This window comes from Hydra vulgaris, chromosome 05 (assembly GCF_038396675.1).
Source record: "Hydra vulgaris chromosome 05, alternate assembly HydraT2T_AEP".
NCBI classification, from domain to species: domain Eukaryota; kingdom Metazoa; phylum Cnidaria; class Hydrozoa; order Anthoathecata; family Hydridae; genus Hydra; species Hydra vulgaris.
The window spans coordinates 18,805,311-18,817,500 of record NC_088924.1 but is presented as its reverse complement, the minus strand read 5'-3'; the positions used below and the strand labels follow the sequence as shown (position 1 = coordinate 18,817,500).

Genomic DNA, 12,190 nt, shown 5'->3' with positions numbered 1-12,190 from the left:
TTTCAAACCTATTATATAAATGTTATTGATTTAAATATAATTACATACATATATTTATTCAACAATCCATATACGTATGATTTCTCACATATAAAAGCAAGACAGGTCTCGCCAGGTAAACTATGCATTAATTTTGAAAAAAAATGAATTCTCGGATATGAGAAAAAATCTAAATCAAAATAAGGTATACATAAATTAAAAACCAAAAATAATATATTTTTATGCTAAGATTTTTTTTTAAAAAGTTTCGGAAATATAAACAAAATAAACTTTTAGCAACAAGGTTAATGTTAAAGAAAACCATTTTTTTAAAATATGCTCAAGTATATATATGTTATTTTTCATCATTTGCTTTTCAAAAAATCAGTTACTTCTATAAATTTAATTCTATTAAAAAAATACAAATGTTGCATTTTGCATAAGCTTATAACTATATTGTTGCTAGTTTAAAGTATTCTTTGAAGCTAAAGACCGTAGCTATTTTTAAAGTAATAAATGTTTGTAATAGATATTGCGCTTGCGTATAATAACTTTCAACTTCTTAAGGACTGTGTGAACCAGATATAGTTTAATAATTTGATTTGTCTAGCATCAAGTAGTCAAAACTGGGCCAATGGGGACCCTGAAAATTATCAAATTTTTTTTTATCCGCATTTTAAATTTATAAATCAAGGTGCAAGTTTTTCAATAAATTTTAATAATTATGTATATATATATATATATATATATATATATATATATATATATATATATACATAATTATTATATATATATATATATATATATATATATATATATATATATATATATATATATATATATATATATATATACAGGCCCGCACAGAGGCTTTGTGGTGCCCAGGGTCAATTTTTGTTTGGTGCCCCAAATTTTGGATTCCTGGGTATAATGAATTAAGCATGAATTTCACTGTTTATTGTCCGTATGTCTACTATCACATTACAATTTAATGAAAACAACAATTATTTTTGTATTTACTATTGCTGCACATAAACACTTAATATTTAGTTAACTTGGTTATATATGATAAAACAAAAATGCAAATACAGCTTCAAATAAAATAATAATTATGAAGACTAGTCAGATCACACTAGTTTCACTTTGCGGTCTTTCTTCTTTGCGAAACTAGAGATAACATTTTCGTGCGATAAAGTCTTGGCAATGTTATTTTCAATTGAAATCATCATAAGGTTAGTACCTCTTCTTTTACATCATTACGTTCTTTAGTAATTGTTGATCGCAATTTGAATTTGATGAGAGCAAGCTTACTAAAAGAGCGCTTTCCTTCAGCCACTGAAACCATTATTATATTAAAAATGCGAAGCAAAGCAAAATTTAATATTAAAAATGCGAAGCAAAATGCAGATGGAAAGAAATATTGGCTGAAGATCTTTCTGGTAGATTCTGTTAAGCAACTTAATGGAAGAAAGAGATTTTATTTGTTTAAAAGTATTTGATTGCTTCGGAACATCTACATAACGGATTTCTTCAATCAACTCCTCTTCTTTTACATCATTACGCATTTTTCTTTCTGACTAAGTTTTTCTTCGTCACTAGAAGGAGGTGAAGAACACCATGTGAACAAAAACATATTCGTTATCTTTTGAGCTGTATCCATTCTGTATCTTATCTGCTGGAGCAGCGTGTCAAGAGCAACATTAAATACGTTCACCCCAAAATCGTTTGATTCTTCTTTGTGGAAGTGGGCTGTGCTCATCAACTCACCGCTTCTCTTTGACAACTGTTCCTAATTAAGTTACATTACGCCTTCATTATGTAAAAAATTCAGTTTAAAAACTATAGATTCTAAAGAAATTAGTATCAAAACTTAGTAACAAAATTAAGAAATTAGTAACAAAGCTATTGGTCAATAAATGAAAATAAGATAATAAGAGGGTTTGAAGACCCAATTGCAATAAAATCTAAAATATGATACTTAGTCAGTGGTCCTATCACGGTTAAGAATAATAATAAAGTAGATTGTTCTGTTCTGTCTTCGCATGTTTTAAAAGTCGAAGCAGAATTATATAATGATAAAACGTTTTTAAAAGATAGGTTTTCATCTATTTGGAATAAAAGCAAAGATAATATTAGTTACTTTTTAGTTGTCAAACATTTTCGCAAAAGCATTAAATTTGAAAATAATAAGTATACTGTAGAACTACCCTTAAAAGAGAATCATCCTTTGTTATGCGATAATTATAATTTATGTTTAAAGAGATTCAAATCATTAGAAAAAAAGTTTTTAAATAATGCTAAATTATGTGATTCATATAATGATATTATAAAAGAAAAATTATTAAATAGAACGGTAGAGCAAGTTTTAAGTAATAAATCTAAGATCGGACTTAAAGCACCTTAACCTAGGCGGGAAATGTCGTTCCCGGCTAGGTTAAGGTGCTTTTAATTTGAGAAAATTTGAATCTAATTTGTTCGAGTTAGATAAGTCAAAATATTAACACTAAAGTGTTATAATAAAAACACTTAAGTGTTAGGTTTAATATGGAACAAGTAATTAGATTTATTTACTTTTTCGTTTTTTGAATTATTTAAGATTGCCGTCCCTTTTCCAATAAAAAGGACGTGCTTAGTTTTACAGCAAGTTTCGATCCCTTGGGACTAATAAACCCAGTAATTATGCGTTTAAAAATTCTATTTAAACAAGTTTGTATATCTAAAATAGGATGGGATTGTAAGATTAAATAAGATTTATTAAAAGTATGGCAAGATATTTATAAGGATTTAGGTTCTGTAAAGTCGATTTATGTACCTATAAGTTATTTTTTTTCGAAATCGAGTGCAAGTTGCAATCGATTTGAACTTTATGGTTTTAGTGATGCTAGTTTAAAAGCCGTTGGGTGTTGTATATATTTAAGATGTATTTTTAATGAGAACGAACAGGGTTCCTCTCTTGTCACTTCAAAATCTTGAATAGCCTCGCTAAGTAAATATACAATACCTCGATTAGAATTAATAGGTTGCTTACTGCTTGCAACACTTATGTCAAAAGTAGTTAAGGAACTTTCATCAATCATTCTTATTTTTAAAATTCAATTATATTTAAATTCTTATATTTGCTTACATTGGATAAAAAATTCTAACAAAATGTATGAAATATTTATTCAGAATCGTCTCAAAAAAATTAGAGATTTATTTGACTTTTCCTTTTAGGATTACGTTGAGACAGATCATAATACTGCGGATATTATATCGCGAGCTTGTATTGAAAATTTAACTAATAACCAGTTATGGTTTAATGGACCCAAATTTTTTTATCTTCAGAGATTTGGCCTTCCTTTGATCAAAAATAATTAATAAACCCTCCAGAGAAAACAAAAATATTACTAATAACTAATGAATTGTTCATAGACTTAAAATTTATCGAAACTGCTTATTTTAATTCATATTCCCGTTTAATACGAGTAACAGCTTATATTTTAAATTCGTATCTTGCTTAAAATATACTCAAGTACAAAAATACAATCTTTTACTTTCTTCTTTTGAATTAAAACTGCCAAAATAGTTTGGATTAAATATATCCAACAAAATATATATAATTTTTAGAACTATAAACAACTAAAAAATGATTTAGGATTTTTCTTTGATAGCGAAGGAATAATAAGATTGTAGGGGGCGATTGAGAAGTGCTCCAATTAGTTACAATATTAAATTTCCAATAATTCTTTCAAAGGAAAGTCTTTTCACTGAGTTAATTATTTTACATTGTCATAAAAGTGTTAAGCACAACGGCGTAAAAGAAACTCTAAACCAGTTAAGAATATACTTTGGATTCCAAAAGTTAGAAATTTGTTTCAAAAATTAATTTAAAAATGTTTTTTCTGTCAAAGGTACGAAGGCAAAACTTATAGTTATCCTGATGTTCCTCCGTTACCTTAAAGTAGAGTAAACGATGATTATGTTTTAAGTACACAGGAATTGATTTCTGTGGACCATATATTTGTGAAAAATATATATTTAAGCGTTGGATATTTTTAGCTTCTTGTGCTAGTACACGTTTTATACATTTAGACTTAGCTCCTGATTGTTCAGCTTTGGCGTGTAATTGAGGGTTTCGAAGACTAATTAGCAAATTTGGCGCACCCTACAAAATTATTACCAATAATGAATCGTGTTTTACAGGCGATGAAACACAACAACTTGTATCCTCAAAAGGCATTTTATGGCCTTTCAATGTTGCAGCCGCTCCGTGGTAGGGAGGATTCTTTGAACGTATGATACGTTCAGTCAAAAGAATTCTCAGAAAAATATTGAAAACTGCAAGGTTATCTTACGAAGAAGTACTCATAATTCTAGCAGAAATCGAAGTCATTACGAATAATTGTCCATTACCGTTTTCGTATGATGAACCGAGAGACGAATTGTTATTTCCTAATCATCTTGTGTTTGGTAAAAGAATAAGCTCAGAAACATTATTAAAAAAAAACAGTTATATAAATATGGACATAAAAAAGCGCGTTGCATATAAAAACTCGATTTTAGATCATTTTTGGAATAGGTGGCGCAGTGAATATTTAACAGAGCTCCACGAACTTCATAAAAGTTATAAAAGTGGAAGTAAAAATATTATATATAAAGGCAATGTAGTGATAATCCAAGATTCGAATTTGGTTCGAGGAATATGGAAATTAGACATTATTGAAAAACTTTTACCGTTAACGGACGGACAAGTGCGTTCAGCAAATGTACAATGTGTTTCTGCTGGAAAAATTATGTAATTGAATTGTCCAGTTAATAAATTATGTTTACTTGAAGAAAATAAATTTGACTATGTTGAAATTACGTTTGTGAATGAAATTAACATTCAGCTATTTGTGACTACTGTTGGTGGCGAGAGTGTTGGGCAAATCAAATCGTCATAAATATAAAATGTTTGGATTGGCTGCTTATATAAAACAATTAAATTCCCCCTTGGAAATACGTATAAATAGCGTGCTTATTGAAGCCACGCTTTCTTGAAGTAACTTATCAAGCAACAACGGATTCGAGCAACTCTTTAACTACAAGCTGTAATCTGCTATATCTTCGTTGTGTTTATCGCATATTTGTACATACTTATTATTTATAATAAATTGAACTCGTTTAACAATACGGCTCTTACGTAAAACAACAGTTATAGCCCTGGTCTCTATAGTTCTTTAAATCAATTCAGTTTTGATCCAAAACGTCTTTAATCAACTTCGCAATATCAGAAATCTTTTTTTACTCCAAATTTTCTACCTTCAGAAAACGCTCTTTTACTATCCACTGGATTTCAGATCCTAGGCGGACAAATCAAAGAACGAAATTGGTTTGTTACGTATGAGACACGTCCGGAATTCCATCAACAATAATGAAAAAATAAATGGCTGTGTCAACCTCTTCGATAATAGCAACAAAAACAGTTTCACCACATGCTAAATTGAACTCATTTTGAGTTCATTATGGTATTTTGAGCTCAAACAGTGCGCTTGCATTCTTGTTTCTCGTTTTTGGTTTTGAGAAACCACTTCTAGATGGAGCTGAAGGTCTTATTGTGTTTCCCCAACAGCTCAAGAGTGGCTAAAATATTTTCCATAATCAAACTTGTCCAGCATGTTTGATGAACTTACACAAATATGAATATAATATTAGAGACCGAATATTATAAACATAATAGTAGAGTTATTATATGCCTTTTTTTTTTTTCACTATAACAAAGCCACACTCTTTCAATGTACGTTTGTTCGTGTATTCTTTTAGAATTTTTCTACAGCTTTTTTTCTGGCTTGGGACCCTTAATCATGTTTTCGAAAACTGAAAATTACTTTTTTACTCTAAGATGTGTGTTATTTTTAAATTAAAAAAAAGTTTTTCATTTGTTTTGATATCGAAATGAGTTTTTATTATAGAACTTAATTCTTAAGGAATTAAAGAGAAAAATAATTAAATACAATTTCACAATATCAAGATATTTGGAATGAATGCATTGAGAAAGAATATTTGAAAAGTGTTGGAATGAGAGTAACTTAACTGATTTATGTAACACAGCACTGATAATGTTTTAAAACAAGCCTTTTGTTCGCCTAAGTGTTATGTAATTCGAATTTTATCTACAATTAAATTGGAGCCGTTGGAATCAACCCTTCCTTGGAAAAAAAAAATTAAAATTGTGTAATTTCTATTTAACTTAACCTAAAATTTATTTCATGTTATAAAATTCTAAAAAACTTACAGAAAAAAAAAGTTTAATAAGATATACTAGCTGTCATGACCCGTAAAACACGGGTTTTGGGAATCTATTCCACACCGACCTTTTCTATACTTAATCCTTACTTCAATATTTTTTAGTTAGAGGTAGAAAAATAACTATATAAAAATAGAAAAACTATACTCATTGTTTACATTTTAAAGTTATAAAGAAAAATTTTTATTGAAAATAGTTTTTAAAAACTTTAACTGTTTCGGTATACGTTGCTATTTATCAAAGGATTGAATATTATTACCAGTCTAAATAATATTTAGAACACCAGCTTGAAATTAATTAACTATTTGCCATAGATATAAAAGGTTTCAAAAGATACGAGATGACTTTGACTATGTGGAACAACGGACTTATCATGACCCGTATAATACTGGTTATAGTAAGTCTATTCCACACCAACCATTTTAATAACTTCGCTTTATTTCAATAATTTAAAAAAATTATATAAATATAAAGATCTTTCTTTTGAGTGATCAATGTTCAATACTTGAGCAATAAATGTTCAATACTTTATAACTTCTACAAATTTCTATTAAAAAAAAAAAAAAACGGGGACGGGGTTATTTTTTTCTTTGATAAGTTTCTATTAATATTTTTTTTCAGATCTGCTGATTATTAGGAGTCTTGCCCCGTTTATTTAAAAAAAAAAAATTAAGTTTGCATCTAAAATCTTTTTCAACAAGAAAGAAAGTTGCCTCTTTAACTGCAAACTTAACTAATTACAAAGCACATCAATAACTTAAGTATCTCTATCATGACATGCTTAACAAATTTTTAACGGTCTAGTTATGTTTTTAGAAATTTTTAAAGCTTTTTAATGTTTTAGAAATTTTAAAAAAGCTTTTTAAAAAATTCTCTCCCTTTTGTTTATTATAGTATATAATATCTTTATATATGATACGCATATAATATCTATAGGCCTTTAAAAATGTTTTACTTTGTATTCTAGAAAATTGGAAAAGATTGAAAAAAAAATAAAGTGGAAACAAAAGAATTTAAACCCACGCAAAGCACTTCAACCTCTTTGGCATGCTATACTTTCATCTTTTAACACTATTTGATAAACGAAAAACTTATCATTTATTTATTAAACAATATAAAACGGCATAAAAATGTTTTAAATCAAATTTAAGGAGATATTGCCGCAAACAAAAAGTAAAAGTAAATCGGTAAAATTGGATATAACTTTTAATAATTTACATAGCTTGAAGTTTACATGTTACAGGGTGTCTGCCAATATTTTAAGGTGGATTTCACTGATTTTTTCCTGATCCACTATCTGTTTTCCCTGATTTAATTTAAAGTTACTAAAACTCAACTTCAGAAATACCAGGCTTAAATTCTTTTGAAAAAAATCTCTTTAATTGCAAAAATATAAACTATTATACAACCCGCATTCAAAGTATTAAGATAAGTTTATAAAACTTTTTGCTGAATAAAATTTTATTCTACGTGTACAATACAAAACTTACTTAAATTGAAAAGGTTTAATGAAGAGCCATTTTCCGTGATTTCTCTAAAGTTTAACCTGATTTCTTTAATTATTACCCAATTTTTTTGCAGAAATCTAAATTCCCTGATCTGGCAGACATCCTATGTTAGATAATTGCATAGACTTTCGTTCACATAGATAAAATACAAATCATTACGAAATATGGTTTCAAAAAAATGCCTAACAGTAAATTTATTTTTATTTACATATTTATTAACAAATTAACGAAACATAACGTTTCAATAGTTTTAAATTGCATACCTATATTGAACAAACGCATTATCTGATTAATCTAAAAAAAGTAACCGAATTAAAAAATACACCACGTGAATAAACAGGAAATCAATCTATTTATACATAATAACAAAACAAATTATATAAAGAAAAGTATATGTTTAAAAAAAAAATTCAACTAAATTTGCATTATCAATTAACAATTGGTAGGTTAACTAAAAACATAAATACTAACTATAGATGAAGCATTTTTTTTACCCACCACTCTCTCTCCTCATACTTTACTTTCTACAAGATCCACACTCTATATTAAAAAAGAAAATAAGGGTGGGGATGGGGGAGGGGTTCTTTTGCCCTAAACTTAAGCCCACACCTTATAAGATCTAAGTCCTCTATTTCTTCTACAAAATGCTGTAAAAGCATTGTAAGATGTCTAAAATGAAAAAAATAGTAATAATGACATGATAAAAGAAGTAAAATTAATAAAGATTAACACTGCAAACCAATTTACCTATATTTGATGTTTTTTCTAGAGCATTGTTAAAAATAATCAAAATCTGTTAGAAAAGAAAAAATTTGTTTTGTTTATAAAAACATTTGGAAGACTTTAAAACGGTGCATCCCAAACTTGGTAAACAACAAAGATCTTCTTTACGAAAATTATTGACAAATATGCTGAGTATTTCACAGATTGAAGACGCCGAATAAGTTTTTACGTCAAGAGCCATATTGGCTCCTGTCGTAAAAACGTATACCTCTACCTCAAAGGGAAAAAACTTTTTAACTAATTTTTAAATTTAAAACTTCAATTTAAATCTTTACAAACAAAATATAAACAATTACAACTATAAAATTACACATTTATACATATACTACTGATAATAGTTTATATTACTTCAAGTAGTTTTTTTAAAGCTTTATTATTATTCACGTAAACTTATTTGAGAAATGTTATGTGAAGAGTTGAAAAATTTACAAAAAAACGAATTAATTCTACCCAAAAAGTTATGTACAGGTGTAAACAGTTTTAAATCTCAAATAAACAATTACAATATATTAGTGCTTTTTAAAATAAATGTTCTGATGTTCTTCAGTTTACTTTTCTTTCATTAACTTTTTCTTATCCGAAATCTTTACTAATTATGTTACGTCCTTCCAATAGTGCTTTTTTATATTTATATCTTCTAATTGTCTTTTTTCTTAATCTTATTTTTAGCTTTTCTTCCGTGTATATTCTTCTTGTCATCAGCTTTACACAGTATGTGATCATTTGAGAAAAATCGAATATTTGCTCTAACAATTCATAATATAAAATCATACATTAAAGTAGTATGGAAATATTTATGATTATATAATTCAAAGAGAATAACTTATCGTGAATGTGACTCAGGAACATATTAAAATTTTGCCATAAATCTTTATTTTTAAACTCATAGTATTCCCTATATACTGCCTCATCCAACCTAGACCATTTCATATCACCTTGAGAACCAAAAACAAACTTATGAGAACCAAAAAAACTTAACGTGGTTTGTGGTCGTCTCTGTTTCAGGGTCAACAAAGTTTGAGGTATGGTTTAAAGTAGAATGAATATAGCCTAAGTTGCTTAAGTTATTGTAGGAAGGCCATTCATCTGATTGTATAACTAAACCAGAAGCAATCCAAGTTTGAACTTAAAGTACAAATGTATTTGCAGTCCGATCTTCTACCCTAGTCAAATACCCTTTTTTAGTTGTATTATCATAAGCTCAAAAAATCAACGCTTTTCAATATTGTAACCCACATTATACTTGCCTTTAAAAAATAAAGATTCTTCTATTTCAACTATTTGTCTTGGACATCCCAGCTGGTTTACAGCTTCATTATCTTCAAGCTGCAAAATCAGTATCAAGATTTTAAATGAGCAAATGTCTCTAAAATACTGCTATCATTTAACTGAAGTTGGTTGGCTTATCCCTGCTAACTCAGCTGCACCAGTAACACGGACCTTTGAAACCTATAACAACTTAAGTTGAAGTATATTACTAACGCCTTAAGATGTTGAACATTCAAAAAAACCACTTCGTATAGTCTTTGTCTTCTTACAACCGCTGCATTGCCAAATGTGTTAATCTCTAAAAAAAAAAGTTAAACAAATCCAACCAGAAAAACCTTAAACAAAGTCCAATTTAACAAAATTAGATTTTATGAAGAATTTTATTCCTTAAAAAAGAAGGTAATAGCTAAAAAAAAACCCTTAGCTTGTTTACACTTTAAATACTAATCTGATTAGATATGGCATGTATTAAATATGATATTAGTGATTATGATATAATGCTATGAAATAGGATATATATAAATATGATATTTACGTTACTTACTTGAAATCGCTCAAATCTTTGAATAGTAATTTGCTGACCTCAGATACAAGCTTTACTTACAGGTATTAGTCTGTTTTAATGGAGAAAATTAATTAACCTTTTTTCTTTAATGCTTTCAATAAATTCAGCTAGAGGAGTCATCTAGCTTAAGTTGTCGTGTTCTGAAGTAAGCTAGAAATCTTGACTAATCGTGGCTAATTTAACGTGTCTAATTTAATTTATTAGCCAATAAAAATTGACTTTTTACTTTCGTAACAAAACCTTGCATTTTTTACTGATTTTGGGGTGCGCTGTTTTAAAGTCCGCCAAAGATTAATTGCAAAGACAAAATAGCTATCACACAAAATAACAAAACATAATAGTTATCGGTGCAAACAAATATTGCAATTCGACCAGTTATAGTTATAAAAACGAACAAAAAATTAAAAAAGAAATTTAGTAAAATGTTAATTTTTTTATAAGTATGATCTTTTTAATTAAAAACAACAATGTTCTCTTGAACAGATAAGGACACATCTGATCACAAATAAGATACATCTGAACAGATAAGATCACAATAAAGAACATACACAGTGCAAAAGTGATTTTTAAGTTCTTTTAAATAGTAAGTACTTAATAGACCTATGAATACCTAATTCAGTGATAACTGGTGATTGTTATGAAAATTATTAACTGCAATATAAAATATTCATAAAATTATTAATGACAATATATTATCTTGACAAGGAGAATCATAAACACTGTCACAGCAGCTCTCGAATCATTTTAATATTTTGCATGTTTTGCTGACTTTTTGATGGTGTTTAGTGTAAAAACAAAATGTAAAACTTTTTAACAAATTTTTTTGTAAACATAACTTAATATTTAAATAAATTAATACTAAAAGAAAAAAAAAATTTTAACAAATTTATTTATTTACAAACAAAACTTAGTATAATAGATCAATTAAAATATACATATTATATTTTTATTAAATAAAATATGAAACTAAAAACATTCAAATACCACTTCTATTTGTAGATGTAGTTAAGTATTTTTCACTGCCCATTCTAACTTTTAAAAATTCATTTTTGGTAAGGGTAAACCCTTCCCTTTAATAAATGTAGGGGAAATCTTATTGCCTATTGTAGATATAAAGTACTTTAGCATCTGCTACGGTTGCATCTCTTTATCAAGCTCAACACTTTCTTACTCTGGATTCTATTCTCAAATCGGGCCTTTTATGGAATACCGTTGCCATATCTGGGGCAGATCTTCTAATGATGCCCCAGATATAACGCATTACTCGTCATATCTAGTCTTATCCTTTTTATGTGACTGTTCCTAAGTGCTCCAAAAACTCTTTTTCCTCTTGTTTATTTCCTCGAACATTAGTTCTTTGGAATTCTTTTCCTTCATCCTGCTTTCCTGATTCATATAATTTGCAATCTTTTAAGTCGTCTGTCATTCGTTATCTTGCTCTAAAATTTTCATCTTTTCTCTTCCAGTAACTAGCTCTAATAGTGGTTGCTTGCAGCCTTGTTGGAAGCAAAGACGTTTAAAAAATAAAAAAATATAAAAACATTTTTAGAATTTGACGATTGTGCTCCTTCACTTTGAAACCCATGTCATTAGCCATAACAGAAAAATACAAACAGCAATTTCTAACAACTTAGAAAATCAAATACATTTTATTTAAACAACCTATAAGTAAATGCATAACTTCATAACATTAGGTAAATACAAACTTTGAAACTAAAGATAAAGAAAAATCAGAATTTAAAACTTACATTATGTGATAAGCTATGGCACTAAATTTAAAATAACAATCAAATGCTTTTTTTCATTTTTAAACATTCTGTA

At 27.9% G+C, this 12,190-nt stretch overlaps 1 long non-coding RNA gene across 1 annotated transcript in view; it reads left to right on the top strand.

The window, feature by feature from the left end:
• LOC136080661 (uncharacterized) overlaps nt 1-5,685 on the top strand; it is a 12,746-nt gene extending 7,061 nt beyond the window's left edge. The window contains exon 2 of the long non-coding RNA XR_010638586.1: nt 4,051-5,685. This is a non-coding gene — a long non-coding RNA (uncharacterized LOC136080661). The remainder of the gene's footprint in view (nt 1-4,050) is intronic.
• Nucleotides 5,686-12,190: the final 6,505 nt, after the last annotated feature.